Source organism: Nicotiana tabacum, chromosome 24 (assembly GCF_000715075.1).
Source record: "Nicotiana tabacum cultivar K326 chromosome 24, ASM71507v2, whole genome shotgun sequence".
Lineage (NCBI taxonomy): Eukaryota > Viridiplantae > Streptophyta > Magnoliopsida > Solanales > Solanaceae > Nicotiana > Nicotiana tabacum.
Window position 1 is genome coordinate 60498410 of NC_134103.1, and position 17720 is coordinate 60516129.

Genomic DNA, 17720 nt, shown 5'->3' on the forward strand with positions numbered 1-17720 from the left:
ATGTAATAGTAGGAACCGCGGATCGGAACCTCGACGGAACTTCGCTCGACTCTCCATCTAAGCATAATCTATCAGTTGTTTTTCACTTGAACTACACGTGACCTGATTCCCTTATAACCCGGGATATGTAGGCTGTCTATAACCAAGGCTCGGTCGCACTTTTTTCTTTTATCTTCTTTTCCTTTTTAAATAATAGTGAGGTCAAAAATCAGTCACCTTGTTCATTTTCTTTGCTTGAAAACTCTTCATGTTTCCAAGCAAAGAGGGGCATGTTGTGAACACCTAATTTTTGACCGCACCCAAATTCGATACTATTTTAGTGCAAATATTTTTTTTAGGTCTAATGTTAATATTTTAAACTTTTATCTTACTCTTAATAGGTGTTATTTGAAAAACAAAAATATTAAAAACTACAAAAATAGTCACATTCTTAGAGTATAAATTTTATTTCTTTAAAAAAAATATTAAAATTCTAAGTAAGTAAGCTACTTACTTAGAATATATATATATAGATGATTTCTTTTAATTAGAATTTTAATAAGTAAGCTAAAGAATCTTTCTTAGTATCTTTTAAAGTACGTGTAAATATATAGTTTCCTATATTGTAAGAAATAGTTGTTAATCTTCAAAATTTAATATATCTTTTAAAAAAAAAGGGAAGAAAACAAAATGAAGTAACTTAAGTAAAAATGGATAAAGTTTGGCAAAACAAAAAAAAAGGTTTGTTTCTCATCTTTTCCCCAACTCTTCATATCCCACTCCTCACGTCCTATGCCCCATATCCCCTCAATCACATGATCACACACACTCATCTGCACACATCTATCTATATATAATACCCAGAGTTCACAAACAAAAAAAAGAGGAAGGGCAGAAGAAAGAAAAAGAAGGGGAGCAAAGTAAAAAGAGTGCAATCAGACAGCAAAAATCAGAACTAAAAAAAGGCATTGTTCTTTTATAAAAAGATTCATTTGGAAAACAGTGTACTTGAAGTTATTTAGTTTGAAGACGGAGTTCGGGATTTCGTTCGCGGTTCCGAGTTCGAGGTTGTTAGAGTTCTGTTCCTTAGCTTCAGTTCCGATTCTCTGTTTTGCATTGGGTTTAATCTCCTCTACTGTACGAGACGATTTATTTGGAATTTTCTTATCTATATATATATTTGAAAGGTTTCATCGCTTAAGGTCCGTTTCTTTCTCTCTTTCATTACCCTTTTCCATTTCTCTACGATTCGAGTATTTTACTTTTTATGTGTGCCTGTTTTGAGTTTATAATATCATTAATTTGTAGTTGGTTTTATGAGATATTGGAATTATTTCTTTATTAAAGAAAGCATAAGGTTTTGTTGTATATATGTAAAATCTTTGGAGGGAACAGAACTTTGGTGGAGTTATTGAAAAGGCAAGTATATTTGTTTTAAGCTTTCTGCCATTTTTTTAGTATTGAGAAATTCTATCGGAAGTGTTAACTTTATCAAATAGATCACATTAAAGACCCATTTTTGTTTTGACGCATATCTATTTTAAATATTTTGGATATGATGCACGTTAATCTTTTGATCTTTTGAGTTTAATCATGTAGTTACTACAATTATAGAATTGGCATAAATAAGTTTGTCACCTTTATTTGTTAAAAGTTTTTTTTAAGCAAGAACATGTTTTTATTTTTACCCAAAGGAATAATAGTGCTTCTACTTTGGTAAGTTTCTTCATTAATTTGGTGGTTTAGTTTTATAGAGAAGCTAGTTCGATAAATAATTTAGTCATGAATCTTTCATTGTTCGTTGTTGATCTAAGATAATTTAGAGGAGGAAAAATCCATGTTAAAGTGACTTAAGACACAAATACTTTTGTTCAAAGGAAGATAGGATCATGGAATTTTTCTGATTTTTTAAAATTTGAAAATTCAGGCTTTAGGAGTTCTTTGTCAAGATGCGTTTGTTCTAAATTTTCACATTTCCCTATTCTACTAGTATTTTACTTTACTTTTTATCTTCTTTAAATGGTTTGGGTGTTATGTGCTGGATGCCTTATTCTGTTTTTTTTAAAAAAATGAATATTCATAGAAAATGCTTCAGGCGCGACTTAATCTATTATCGTGATTGTGTACACGTTCGCGTGACATAATTACGATTTTCAAAATAAATCAAGGTATGCGTTCGCGCGACTTTGGCCAAGCTTTCTTAAATAATTAAATGTTGTGAATTGTGTACATGTACGCGTGACATGATTCTTGACGTGCCAAAAACAAAAAGAGTACACGTACGCGTGACTCGTTTCGAGACAATTTCATAATTACAAATAATCAAGCAATTAAAAGCGGTAAAAAGGTAAATGTACATAGGTTCTAAAAATGAGTAATTAAATAATTTAATTAAGCCAGGTATGATTAAAGCGACCGTGCTAAAACTACGGAATTCGAGAGTGCCTCACACCTTCTCTCGGGTTAACAGAATTCCTTACCCGGTCTTCTGTGTTCGCGGACCGTAATTCGGAGTCAAAACTTCCTCGATTTGGGATTTCAAATAAACCGGTGACTTGGGACACCAGAAATTATCCCAATTGGCGACTCTGATTAAATAAATAATTCAATTTCGAATAATGTCACTTAAATTGGAAAAACTCCTTTCTTTCCTATTCCCCCGGGAAAAAGGAGGTGTGACAACGGGCATACCGAACGACGGCCAATTCAAGCACGGGAGAGACACCTTTCTCTCTCATGTAAGGAGCAGAAGCCCTGATCCCGGTGGAAGTGGAAGAACCTACCATGAGACAATTCTGGGCGGATGAAGAAGCAAACAACGAAGCATTGTTGGTCAGATTAGACCTGCTTGACGAACGCAGAGACTTGGCACATATAAGGATGGTGGCCCAGAAACAAAAAATGGAAAGATACTATAATCGAAGGGTCAATCTCCGTTATTTCAAAGTAGGAGACTTGGTTTTAAGGAAGGTAACTCAAAACACCCGGGAGCTCAACGCAAGAAAGCTGGGTCCAACTTGGGAAGGCCTCTACCGAGTTTCAGTTGTTGCCGGGAAAGGATCATATGAACTAGAAAATCAAAAGGGGGTAAAATTGCCAAGCAACTGGAACGTGGCACACGTCAAAAGGTACTATTGCTTATAGGGATATATGATGCACTTTTTTCCCTTCGTCCAGTTTTTGTCCCAATCAGGTTTTTCTGGCAAGGTTTTTAATGAGGCAGCAATGAAAAGCATACTACGAAGGAAGCATCGTTAGCATAAATAAGACCTTTTTACAAGGCATGGAAATAATGAACCGCTACGGGATGGTTAGATAATCTTTTGCTCGGTAGCAAAGTTTTTACCGGGAAATAAAGCTTGCTATCGGGCCAAAGATTACCTGACCGTTCACGAGTGCAAGCCACTAGGGGGTGGTTAGATAATATTTGGCTCTATAGTAAAGTTCCTAATGGGAAGTGAAGCTTGCTATCGAACCAAAGATTATCCAACCATTCACTAGTGGAGTCATAGAAGGAACTAGACTTCCAGTGTTCAAATTCATATTTCTCATTCGAACACTGGGGGAAATGATACGAGAATACGGCAACATGGCTGTCACATAAACCGGGACTACGAAATTCGGGAACAAAGATGTATCATCGGGACCAGGGACTGCGCGGCCAGCCCATAGAAATAAGTGGTACAAATTAGCCACAAGTAATGGCAATTTCTTTTCAGCACAACGAATGCGTATGTACTTTTGAAAATGGAAGGAATAATAAAGTCCTTTTATTTTTATCTTGTTTCTTGTCCAAACGATGAATTAAATTTATCATTTGAAAGTTAATCAAGTACTTCAAATGCTAGTTCCATAATGAATAGGAGACGTCCTCTTCAAGAGCACCGCAAACATAAGAGGGCCCTCTATTATGAAACCCTAATAGCAAAGGGTTGGTTCCGGAAGAACTTATGTCCGGAATCCAAATGCCATCGGGGAAAAATGCACCTGAAGCTCAACGCAAAAAAGTAAAATTTGTGCAATGCTTAAACGAAAAAGCACTTTTATATATAACAAACGTGCCAAGCAGCACAACTACAAAAGTATGAAAAAGAAAGACAAAGGGAAAAGAAAGCAAAAATCTAAACTACTGCGTCCTCAAAACATGGGGGAAGAGAAGCATTTGCGCCCCCAGGAGAAGTAGGCGGATCTGCTACCGGCTCAGGACCTTGGCCTCCATCATCATCCCATTCAATTTCCTCCTCCGTTCCCGAGAATGTGGAACCAGAACCAAAAGAGTCAGTTGCATCAAGATAAACTGGGAGGGCCCTCTGGGCAGTTGACTCTAGCTTGCTGGCCTTGGCGATCTCGGCATCAAAGTCAATTACGCCCGCTTTGGCCTCTTCCAAGGTTTGTCTCCCCATGCTATATATAGAATATATTTCTACAATAATAAGGGAAGTTGCTCGGCGCTGAAGCTCTTCCTTAAGCTGGTCAACCTCGGTCGAAAGGTTATTCTGCTCAGATCTAGCGGCCTGAAGGCTGACGTCAAGGTCACAGATAGTGGAGTTATAAACTTTATTGTGCTCCATGACCTACTTATACTTATCTTCCATCTGGGCATGCTTCTCCTCAGTAGCATCAGCCTCTTCAACTTTGGAGTTCAAGGCTGCCAACAATAAAGTAGGAAGAACAGCATTCTGGACCTCGGACCACTTTGCCTTGGCCTTTTCAAATTGTACCCTTAATAGCGGCCTCTTGGCTGAGGGTCACCACCTCTTGTTCACTCTGCTGCAACTGAGCCTCTAACTCAACGGCTTTGGCAGCTTGTTGTCACGCCCCAAAAATCGAAGAGCGTGACCGGCGCTCAACCGAGTGAACCCGACCGAGCAAGCCTGTTTGATTTCTTTCAACCCAACTCATCCATGAATGGAGATAATACATATTTTCATTAATTAGACAAAAACGTGATCATGTCTACAATACGAATTCATTACCAAGAGTTTTCATCATTTTTAAAGTCTCAATTCCAAACATTTTTCATAATCTAAAGTAGAAATAGTAACTCAAATACAACATAACGAGTTTGACTTCCCAGCACCAATATACAACCCACACTATGTCTACGGAGCCTCTATAGATAAAGAAGAGTACTATGATAATATCGGAAACAAGGACCCAGCTATACCTCAACCATAATACATAAAGAACAAAAGATACATGACCGCGGGATGAAGTGAGGCTCACCAAGTCAGCTGGGAAGAAGGTGTACTGCTATCACTGATCAATATCTCCTATTGTGGAACCACCTGTATCCATTTAAAGATGCAGTGCCCCCGGCAAAAGGGACGTTAGTACCGTCGAATAGCACTAGTATGTATAACTAAACACCATCTCAATAGAACAAATAATACAAACAAGAATACCATAATATCAATGAAAGCCTTAATCAACATCAAACCTTAATTTAGGATCAAGACAGTGTTCAAATTAATTTCCATATCTCACGTTTAGAGATTTCTAGTGTCGATATTCCATTATTCACAATACCATTATTCACAATACCAATATTTACAAAACCAGTACCACCGTACTCTCAGCACGGAGTCCGATCACGACCCGATCGGCTAGGCCATCTCATTAGAGACATCAACCATAATTACTCTCAAATCAATACCACCATCTTTAACATGGAGTCCGATCACGACCCGATCGGCTAGGCTATCCATTAGGGACATCGACCACAATTATAATTTTAAGTACAATTTCCAGCACAATCACCACCATGTGTTCGGCATAGTGTCCGATCACGACCCGATCGACTAGGCTGTCTTATTCGAGACATCAACCTTTTTATATCAATCATCGCATTTCATATTACTTTCATATCTTTTCATTTCATTGGCACTAATGGCCATAATTATAAGATCATTCTTGGCACGTTGGCCATATTTAGTACTTTATGCTCACCCCTTTCAATTTCAAATATCATCATCATCATCAACAACAAATACAATTCAAATCAAGGTGTGTGGTACACATGTGAGCAATTTAGAGTCTAAGGCACATAGAGATATTTCACAAAATTTGGCATAATAGCCTTCGTTTGAACTTGATTTGAAGTCAAAACATTATTAATGCACAGCCCATACTTTTAACACATCCTCAATTGATAACATAATATGAATAAAGCATTTGGGGTACTTGTTGAACATATATCTTTCGACCCAATCTTACTCGCAATAGCCAATTTTATAATGAACCACTCGGGACTTACATAATTCACATGAATATCGTGGGATCCAATTCTAAGAGAAGAGTTTAGCCAACATACCTCAATTGAGATTCCTTAAACTCTAAAATATTTCAGAATTCTTAGCAACTTCAATCTATTGTAGAAATATAACAAATTGAATCAAAATTAGGAAGATGATTATGGTTCTAGCTCATTTGAGCATTTTATCAAACACTAGGTGTGCATTAAGGTTTCAAGGTCCTTTTATGGAGGATTCATCATCCCACAACCCAATCTTTACCATTCTTAGCTCAACAATCTTTCTACACCCTTTGATAACACATGCATGTAAAATAAATAACTCTCATGCCCAAAATTTATCTTGTTAATTACCCATTTTCAGAAAATTTTGAAATTAGGGGTTAGGGTGTAGAATCTTACCTCTATGATGAAGACCTAGTGAGTTTCCCTTCTTAATCTTCCAAAACTTGGGCAAGAATTGAAGAACAATTATTGAAGAACACCTTCTCACTCTAGGGCACTCTCTCTCACTCTAAAATATCAAATTATAGCTCAAAAATAGCCCAAAGAGTGTATTTAACGAAATAGGGTCGGGTTTTAAAAACCCAAAAATGAAAACCCGGAACAGGTTTTGCGATCGCATAATCAATATGCGAACCGTATATCGGTCGCATAATTGCAGACCGAACGACCAAAAATCTGCCTATGTCTGCGGTCATTATGTGATCCGCATAACTGTTCTGCGGCCGCATAATACACCGTAGAACAATTATGCGGACGCATAGTCGACCGCATAATTGCTTCCAGACTGACCCTCTCCTGCCTCACTTCTGCGGCCATTATGCGGCCCGCGGAGTGATTCTGCGGTCGTATAATGGACCGTAAAAACGCACTTTTCTGCCAAAAAGTTTCCTTTACTTTTCGGTGCATTGTTCAACCCAAAAAGTCCGAGCCACGAAGAATTTCTATAATACTCAACACGTAAAGTCAGTTTGGCACCACGAAATATTATTTTCTTTTTTTTTTGCAAACTTTTACTGGCCTTACATTCTCCCCCACTTAGGATCATTCGTCCTCGAATGAGGGTCAAAAATCTATTATTAGCACCTTATGCATCTCAGTTTTCATACCACACGCCGGAAGTCCCAAATTTGACTAACTCCCTAAATTTTTAAAAATTTTGCTAGAGTTTCCCTTGTAACTAGGCCTATCCACCTGTCAGAGAGCCCCAGAATCACATCCTAACAACATATACATAATCCAACGACATAACATAATACAAAACAACACCAACTGTGGCCTCACAAGCAATATATTTCCAGAAAGAAACACCTTTAACGTCAATTGTTCAGATGATACAAAATTCATAGAAAGTAATTCTTATAATTTTCCTAGATCACAATTTTATAAATACATGGTCATTCAAACAAATAAAGATACTTTTTCTTCATTTCTTCCTCGGCCTCCCAAGTAGCCTTTTCAACCTGTTGGTTTCGCCATAACACTTTCACAGATGCAATTTCCTTGTTTCTCAACTTTCGGACTTGCCGATCAATAATAGAAACTGGAATCTCTACATAAGTCAATTCCTCATTAACCTTAATAGTCTCAACCGGAACAATGAGTGTCGGATCTCCAACTACTTTCTTCAACATAGACACATGAAATACCGGGTGTACTAATGACATCTCAGGTGGTAGCTCAAGCCTGTACGCCACCTCACCGATCCTCTGAATGATTTTGTACGGTCCGACATACCTAGGACTCAATTTCCCTTTCTTACCAAATCGCATTACCACTTTCATGGGGGAAACTTTCAAGAATACCCAATTATCTTCTTTGAACTCCAAATCCCTACGACAAGCATCCGAATAGGATTTATGATGACTCTGAGCAGTCTTTAACCGCTCCTTAATGATTTTAACTTTTTCCATAGCCTAATGCACGGGTTCTGGCCCTATCAACTCTGCTTCCCCAATTTTGAACCACCCAATAGGAGATCTACATCTCCTACTATATAAAGCCTCAAACGATGCCATCTGAATGCTAACATGATAGCTATTATTGTATGCTAATTATATGAGTGGTAAATGATCATCCCAGCTACCTTTGATGTCTAGAACACAAGCGTGCAACATATCCTCAAGCGTTTGAATAGTCCACTCTGCCTGCCCATCAGTCTACGGGTGAAAGGTTGTACTAAGATTCACCTGAGTACCCAAACCTTGCTGAAATTTCTTCCAAAAAGTAGCAGTGAATTGTGCTCCCCGAACAGAAATGATGGAAACTGGGGTGCCATGCAACCTGACTATTTCTTTGATATACAACTGAGCATACTGCTCTGCTGTGTCGGTAGACTTAACCGGCAAAAAGTGTGATGATTTTGTGAGTCGATCCACAATCACCCAAATTGAGTCAAACTTGCGCGGAGTGCGCAGTAATCCTACCACAAAGTCCATATTGATCATTTCCCATTTTCACATTGGAATTTCTATATTCTATGCCAACCCACTGGGCCTTTGGTGTTCGGCCTTCATTTACTGACAATTCGGACATCTTGCCACAAAGTCCGCTACATTCCTCTTCATACCATTCCACCAATATACTTCCTTAAGGTCATGATACATTTTTGTAGAACCTGGGTGCACGGAATACCTAGAAGTGTGAGCTTCAGTCAAAATTCTTTCACGGAGGCCATTCGTATTTGGAACACATAGTCGCCCTTGGTACCTTAGTGTACCATCATCCATGCCAAGAGAAAAGGCCATTGTCTTATGTTTATGAATCCCCTCTTTCAATTGCACCGACAATGGATCGTTTTATTGCTTCTCTTTGACTTACACAACAAGCAATAATTCAGCCCTATTTCGCACAATTACCCCTCCTTCACTAGAGTCCGCAAGACGAACTCCCAAACTAGCCAATCGGTGAACTTCCTTGGCCAATGGCCTTTGATATACCTCCAAGTGTGCTAAGCTACCCATAGACTTTTGGCTAAGAGCATCTGCCACAACATTAGCCTTCCCCGGATGGTATGAAATATCAATGTCATAATCCTTGAGTAATTCAAGCCACCTTCTCTGCCTCAAATTCAATTCCTTCTATTTGAAAATATATTGAATGCTCTTATGGTCCGTGAATATATCCACATGGACCCCATATAAATAATGACGGCAAATTTTCAATGCAAATAGCACCGCCGCAAGTTCTAAATCATGTGTTGGATAGTTCTTTTCATGATTCTTTAGTTGCCTAGAAGCATAAGCTATCACCTTCCCATGTTGCATTAATACACACCCAAGCCCGATTCTTGAAGTATCACAATATACCACAAATCCATCTATACCCTCTGGTAGAGTCAACACCGGTGCCGTAGTCAATCTTGCTTTCAATTCTTGGAAACTCTTTTCACAAGCATTTGACCATTGGAACTTAATTGCCTTTTGTGTCAATTTAGTCAATGGGGAGGCAAGAGTAGAAAACCCCTCCACAAACTTTCTGTAATATCCGGCTAAGCCTAAGAAACTGTGAATCTCTGTCGGAGTTGTAGGCCTCGGCCAATTCTTCACAGCTGAAATTGTTTTAGGATCAACCTTAATTCTCTCACAAGAGACTACATGACCCAAGAATATAACTGATTCAAGCCAAAATTCACACTTTGAAAACTTTGCATATAATTGGTGCTGATGTAGGGTTTGCAGAACTACCCTGAGATGATCGGCATGGTCTTCTCGACTTCGTGAATATACAAGAATATCGTCAATAAACACTATCACAAAAGAGTCAAGGAATGGCTTACAAACTCGATTCATAAGATCCATGAAAGCTGCTGGGGCATTTGTTAGCCCAAAAGACATCACCAAAAATTCAAAGTGCCTATATCGGTTTTTGAAAGCTGTTTTTGGAATATCCCGCTCCCTGATCTTCAATTGGTGATACCCGGATTGTAAATCAATTTTGGAGAAGTACCTAGCACCTTGCAGTTGGTCAAACAAGTCATCTATCCTTGGAAGTGGATACTTATTCTTGATTGTTACCTAATTAAGCTGCCGATAGTCAATACACATTCTCAGTGACCCATCTTTCTTTCTTACAAAAAGGACAGGTGCGCCTCAAGGTGACACACTTGGCCGGATAAAACCCTTTTCTAACAAATCTCTCAATTGTTCCTTTAGCTCCTTCAATTCTATCAGTGCCATTTTGTAGGGTGGAATAGATAAAGGATGCGTGTCTGGCATCACATCAATACCAAAATCAATCTCCTTGTCTGGTGGGATCCCAGCGAGTTCATCCGAAAAGACTCTCGGAAATTCATTCACAACACAGTCACGGACTCATGTGCAGGTGCCTCAGCATCGGTGTCCGTAACCCGAACCAAATGGTAAATACATCCCTTGTTGATCATTTTCGTGGCCTTAAGGTAAGAAATAAACCTACCCTTCAGCACTACATCATCACCCTTCCACTCAATAATTGGCTCGTTTGGAAATTCAAACCTAATAGTCATGGTTCGGCAATCAAGCTTGGCAAAACAAGAATAAAGCCAATCCATCCCCATTATCACATCAAAATCGACCATTCTCAATTTAATAAGATCGACCACGGTGTCCCAGCCACGCAACGTGACAACACAAAACCTATAAACCCGCGCGGCCAAAATAGACTCCCCAACCGGAGTAGATACAGAGAACGGCTCATAAAGTTGTTCTAGTTCTATCCCAAATTCCATAGCAACATAAGGTGTGACATATGCCAAAGTGGAACCGGGATCAATAAGAGCATATACATCATGAGATTGGACAATCAATATACCTGTGACAACATCTGGAGAAGCCTACGAGTTCTGGCGACCCCTCGTGGCATAAAAACGACCAGATCCTCTTGAACTCTGTGCTCCACCCCTAGCTGCACCACGCCCTACGGGTGTTGGAGTGCCTCGAGCTGGAGGAGTTATTGCGGATGTAGTAGCTGCAGAACTGGCTGGCTGTGCCATGCCCCTGCCTGCACCCTGGCAGGACGAACGGCAATCCCTCTGAATGTGACCCCTCAATCTGCATCCGTATCATATTGGTAAGTCCATGTAGCATATTCCTAGGTGAATTTTTCCACACCTAGGACATGGGGGTCTCCTCTGCTGCTGGAATCTACCACCATGACGACCCTGCTGTTATGAGCCCATGTTGCCCTGACTGGGCCTGAAACGGCTCCACTGTTGCTGCTGATTGGGCCCTGATGGCGATGCACTAGCTGAAGACTGAGCAAAGGACTGTGATGGCCCTGACGACCCTCCTCTGAAGGCTGACCTACCGCCACCAGAAGAACCACCAAAGTTGCCTGTAGACCAGGCCTTATTACTACCCTCTAGCTCCATTATGTTCCTTAATGTGTGGGTCTCTGTGGCTTGAGCGAATGCCACCATCTTTCCATAGTTCATATCAGAATTCAAGGCAGTTATAGTGGCCTCATTAATTACCAAGGGACTAAGACCCTGCACAAAGCGGCGCACTCTAGCCTCCATAGTGGGCAACATGTAAATAGCATACTTAGACAGGTACGCGAATCTCATATGGTAATCCCACACACTCAGGCTACCTTGCATCAAGTTCTCAAACTCAGCAGCACGGGCTGCCTTAGTCTCGGCAGGCAAGAAATGATCAATGAAGGCATCGGCAAACTCACCCTACCTTACCGGAGGGCTCCCTTCTTCACAGGACTCCTCCCATAGTTCAAACCAAGAATATGCCACCTCTTTCAGGCGGTAGGAGGCCAATTCCACTGCCTTTGTCTCAGTAGCACGCATAACTCGGAGAGACTTATGCATCTCATCAATGAAGTCCTGGGGATCCTCCTCTGGGTTAGTACCCGTGAACACTGGAGGATCCAACTGGAGAAACATGTTCACCCTGGAACTAGTAGAATCCCCTGGCTGACTGGAAGCAGTGGGTGCAACATTTGATCTTTGGGCCTGGGATGCCACTATCTTAGCCAACATCTGTATGGCTCCCCTAAGATCAACATCAGAAACACCAGAATCGGAAGCTGGAACTGGAGATGGAACTGGAATATCAGTTGGAGGAACCGTTGCACCCTCAGTAGGTGTGGGGACAGGTGCGGTCTGATCAGTTATAGTAGAGTCGGGCAGTGTAGTAACTAAAGGAATATTCTCGCTCCTCGGGTGCTCACCCGCATCATCCATTATAGGATCAACTGCCACTCCTGGGGTGACATTGGCTTTTTGGCCAGTTCTTGCCTTCTTCTTAGGTGCCATGTACTGAAAATTAGAGTAGCTCAGGAGTTAAAGAAGGAACAATCTTACAACCAGCTTTATCGCACGATCGAGAACATGAAAGAAGGGTATTATTCCTAAATGTCCATGTAGCCTCCAACTTATAGATGTGGTCGACAACACACCGATAAGAAGGACTCTACTAGACACGGCTCCGAGATATCCTAGGATACTTTAAAACCTTAGGCTCTAATACCATGTTTGTCACACCCCAAAAACCGAGGAGCGCGACCGACGTTCAACCGAGTGAACCCGACCGAGCAAGCTTGTTTGATTTCCTTCTACCCAACTCATCCATGAATGGAGATAATACATATTTTCATTAATTAGACTACAACGTGATCATGTCTACAATATGAATTCATTACCAATAGTTTTTATCATTTTTAAAGTCTCAATTCCACACATTTTTCATAATCTAAAGTAGAAATAGTAATTCAAATACAACACAACAAGTTTGACTTCCCAGCACCAATATACAACCCACACTATGTCTACGGAGCCTTTATAGATAAAGAAGAGTATTATGATAATGCCGGCAACAAGGCCCCGGCTATACCTCAACCATAATACATAAAGAACAAAAGATACATGACTGCGGGATGAAGTGGGGCTCACCAAGTCAGCTGGGAAGAAGGTGTACTGCTATCACTGATAAATATCTCCTGCTGTGGAACCACCTGCATCCATTTAAAGATGCAGCGCCCCCGGCAAAAGGGACGTTAGTACCGTCGAATAGCACTAGTATGTATAACTAAACACCCTCTCAATAGAACAAATAATACAAACAAGAATATCATAATATCAATGAAATCCTTAATCAACATCAAACCTCAATTTAGGATCAAAACAGTGTTCAAATAAATTTACATATCTCACGTTGGGAGATTTCTAGTGCCGATGTTCCATTATTCACAGTACCATTATTCACAATACCAATATTTATAAAATCAATACCACCGTACTCTCAGCACGGAGTCCGATCACGACCCAGTCGACTAGGCCATCTCATTAGAGACATCAACCACAATTACTCTCAAATCAATACCATTGTCTTTAATACGGAGTCCGATCACGACCCGATCGGCTAGGCTATCCATTAGGGACATCGACCATAATTATAATTTCAAGTACAATTTCCAGCACAATCACCACCATGTGTTCGGCATAGTGTCCGATCACGACCCGATCGGCTAGGCTGTCTTATTCGAGACATCAACCTTTTTGTATCAATCATCGCATTTCGTATTACTTTTATATATTTTCATTTCATTGGCACTAATGGCCATAATTATAAGATCATTCTTGGCACGTTGGCCATATTTAGCACTTCATGCTCACCCCTTTCAATTTCAAATATCACCATCATCAACAACAACAAATACAATTCAAATCAAGGTGTGTGGTACACATGTGAGCAATTTAGAGTCTAAGGCACATAGAGATATTTCACAAAATTTGGCATAATAGCCTTCGTTTGAACTTGACTTGAAGTCAAAACATTATTAATGCACAGCCCATACTTTTAACACATCCTCAATTGATAACATAATATGAATAAAGCATTTGGGGTACTTGTTGAACATAACACCCGTTCGGGCGAAGGCCTCCTGCAGCAACATTGCCGCATCTACGGGATCAGCCAAAACGTCCTCCTCGGGGACAGTAACAGAGCCCTACGGAAGACCAAAATTCAACAAAAAGAGAAGTTATCCAGTTTTCTTACACGCGAGGTAAAAATAAGATTAGTTTGAGAATCAACTTACCATGATATTTGGCATTCCACCCGTATTTGAGGGCCAGTTCATTCCACCGGCAGGTCTTAGGCATAGTAACATCCAAAATCTTCTGGACCCACTGGTCCAAGCTTTCAACCCTTAGTGGTGTCCATCGAGTTGCTGAAATAATGAAAAGAGAAGGATCGGTAACAGCATGAAGAAATATTTAATCACAGAAAAGACAGACGTTGAACTTACGTGTGCGAGTCCATGACTCAGGAAAGGATGGAGTTGTGGTCGGGATGATATCCCTGGTGGCAACTATAATGAACCGCTCCATCCATCCACGATCGTTGTCATCATCCATGCTGGTGAGCAAAGCGTGGTGACCTTGTTTGCTAAAGTCTATCATTCCCCCACGGAAAATCTTGGGGGATTAAAGGTTTATCATTCGAGCCAAGAAAAGCTCTTCCCTCGTCTCCTGGCATAACCGTCGAGATAGGCTACCGTCCGCCACACACTCACCTGTGCCAAGAATACTTGATAGCGGAAGCAAAACTCCAAAATTACGGGGTCAAGTCCCCCGCTCAATGAGAACGCGCCTAAAGTGAAGGGGTACGTGTAAACGTACGTAAAACCCTTCTTAGGGAAGGTTACCCTCTCCGCCAGATCGGGAGCGATGATGTTTAAATCTTGGCAACTACAGTCTTCCTTCACAATAGGAATGCTAGAAGGACAGATGGAAGAAGGGTATACACCAACAGAAGGAAACTTCTCTTCAAAGTCCTTGGTTGTATGAAGCCTTCTGGGGATAATGGTGCTCCCCGTAGGAGGAGGAGCATCCTCGGTGCTTTCCTTGTTCTTTGAAGAGCTGGAGTTCTTGGAAGTGGAGGCCATGGTTAGCAGAAAGAAGTGAGGATTTCTCTAAAGAAGAAGGTTAAAGAAAGATGAAAGCAAGAGAGAGTTGAGTAAGAAAAGTTGAGAGAGTTCGAAACATTATGAAGTGTAAAAGAAAGAGAATGAGACATAGAAGTAAAGGAATAGGCAGCTAAAATCGTGGCCATGATTACCTTGAGAATCGGTGAAAGTATTACCGAATCGTGGAGTGACGCGTGTTCGGGGCATTAAATGTGGAGAGACGTGCATCTAATCAAGTGTCAGAAACTTTTCAGAGGAGATTAGAAAGTTTCCCGCCAAAAAAGGTATCTTCACCAACTTCCCGATGACACAAGAATGTGCCACCGGAAAGCAGGGGGGCTATATGTATAGGAAAAATTAGTTCATATTAAATACTCGTATAATAGAGCAACACATGGAACCGGAGACAGATGAAAAGCGAGATGGGTGGAAATCAATACTGGGGGCAACAGGTTCGGTTGGCACCGGGAAACCCGAAGGGATATTGCTCATAAAGACAAATGAATGCATACCACTCGATAGCATTCAATGAAGAATATTCTGCAGTATTAAATACATAGTCCGTAATAGAAAATATGTCATTCATAGCCTACCGTTACACATTCTTCAATGGCCCCCATAATTGTCATTTAAGAGGAGCTTGATCCTAGGACCTTGTTCCCTAAGTGCAACTATAAATAATAACTTTAACAACCATTGTAGGGGCGAATTTTCTAACAAACTTATATTATATACTATTCAAAAACTCAATAATACTTTATTCCTTGCTTACTAATACTTGTATTACTGCCTTCGGAAGCTCTGCTCCCGGAACCAAAGTTATCTGCTGCTTTATCTCGATTTTTTTTTTTAAATCAACTAGGCAAGGTGCCTAGGGTAGAGAGAGAGAGAGAGAGAGAGAGAGAGAGAGAGAGAGAGAGAGAGAGAGAGAGAGAGAGAGAGAGAGAAATTACAAGTGTCATAAGTTTTACGTGGTGTAGGAACATAAACATTGAGACTACATAGCTCTTATTATCATAGTTGAGTAGTGATCTTAACCATGATATTACATATTGAACTATGAACAAGCTATTAATAAAAACTAGCCATAATAACATAGTATCGAGATTAATCCCAGCTATGCATGTGTCATGGCCACTGATATAACAATGCATGTATTTCATTGCCCACAATTTCCTCTTCAATCCAGATATGATTAGATTATCATAGTTCTGCGCTTTCATGTAACTTGCCAATATGCTACAATGGAAATATTTTATTTCCACTTCTCTAGTGCCATCTTTATGGTGTTGCTTACACTGTTGAATTCCTTGATTACTGGTTTGAATCCAGCCATCAGCCGAGGAGCTAAAGACATCCATAATGTGTGCTTTGTCTTGGTGAATACCTGCATATTCAAGAAATACTGCAAAACTACACGCAACATACATCAATTCCACTGAACAAAAATGGATGATGACAGCCTTTTTGAACAAAATTGCACGAGATCTTCATTGATTCCTTATAGAGAAAATCTGGGCAGTGCTTCTCTTTGTAGTGTCAGTTTTATCTTCACATCAATTGAGCTGAACTGCAGCTTGTTGGATTGAATACTAGGGTAGTTAAATGTAAAATCTAACCTTCGAAAGTTGAAGGTAACAGTAACTAATTCAGCTCCTAGCCTCTTGGTAATCATCCTTGCTTGTATGTTTTTGCCTATCCTTGGTTCCCTCCAATGGAATGAGTATCTAGTACTAATACCACCAGTTGAAGATTATTCAAAAGATAAGGCACGGAAACTGTAATTTTTCCTGCAAAAAAATAAAAAGAGTTCGTGTAAAACAGAATCATTATCCTCTCCTCTGTACAGATTCGAGGATGATAATGATCATGACTGCTTCCTCTTCTCCTTGTACGCATATCATCCATTCCTCCTACTTCTTCGTAACATTCACTCTCAAATAAGGACATTGTAATTTATCATCATTCACCAATCTTCGTCCTTGTACCTCCAATTGTGAGAAACAGTCAGCCTCAAAATTACCTCTATCTAGTGCGTAATTAGCTAAATAGTCAGCCAGTTTATTTCCCTCTCTCATAATATGCAATATCCTTATGTTGTATCTCCCCATAATATCTTTGATCTCCTCTACATGTATTGTAATTATCCATGGCACATTCTAAATTCCCTCCACCACATTCTTCAACAGTATGGAATCAGTTTGCAGTATAATGTGTGTGTAACCATGGTGCACACAGAACTTCAGTGCTTCTAAAATAGCCACAGCTTCAGATTCAGTGTTAGTACCCTCACGGATCTCATTTCCTTTGCATGCAGGACATCACCATATTCATCTCTCAACACAAAACCAAAAGAACTCTTTCCCGGATTTTTCCTTTATCTCGAATTCAACGCAAGTCTTGTATTTTATTTAATTTATTTATCATTTTGAGATCAAATCGATTCGCTTGTTTATAAACCACGTTACAAATTCAAATGTACCGTTTTACGGGTAAACATGTGTCATCAAGACCTTGATGGAATTTTGAGTCATGACAACTGTTCAACAACTCGATCACTTCTACAAGACCTTCGTATAATTGT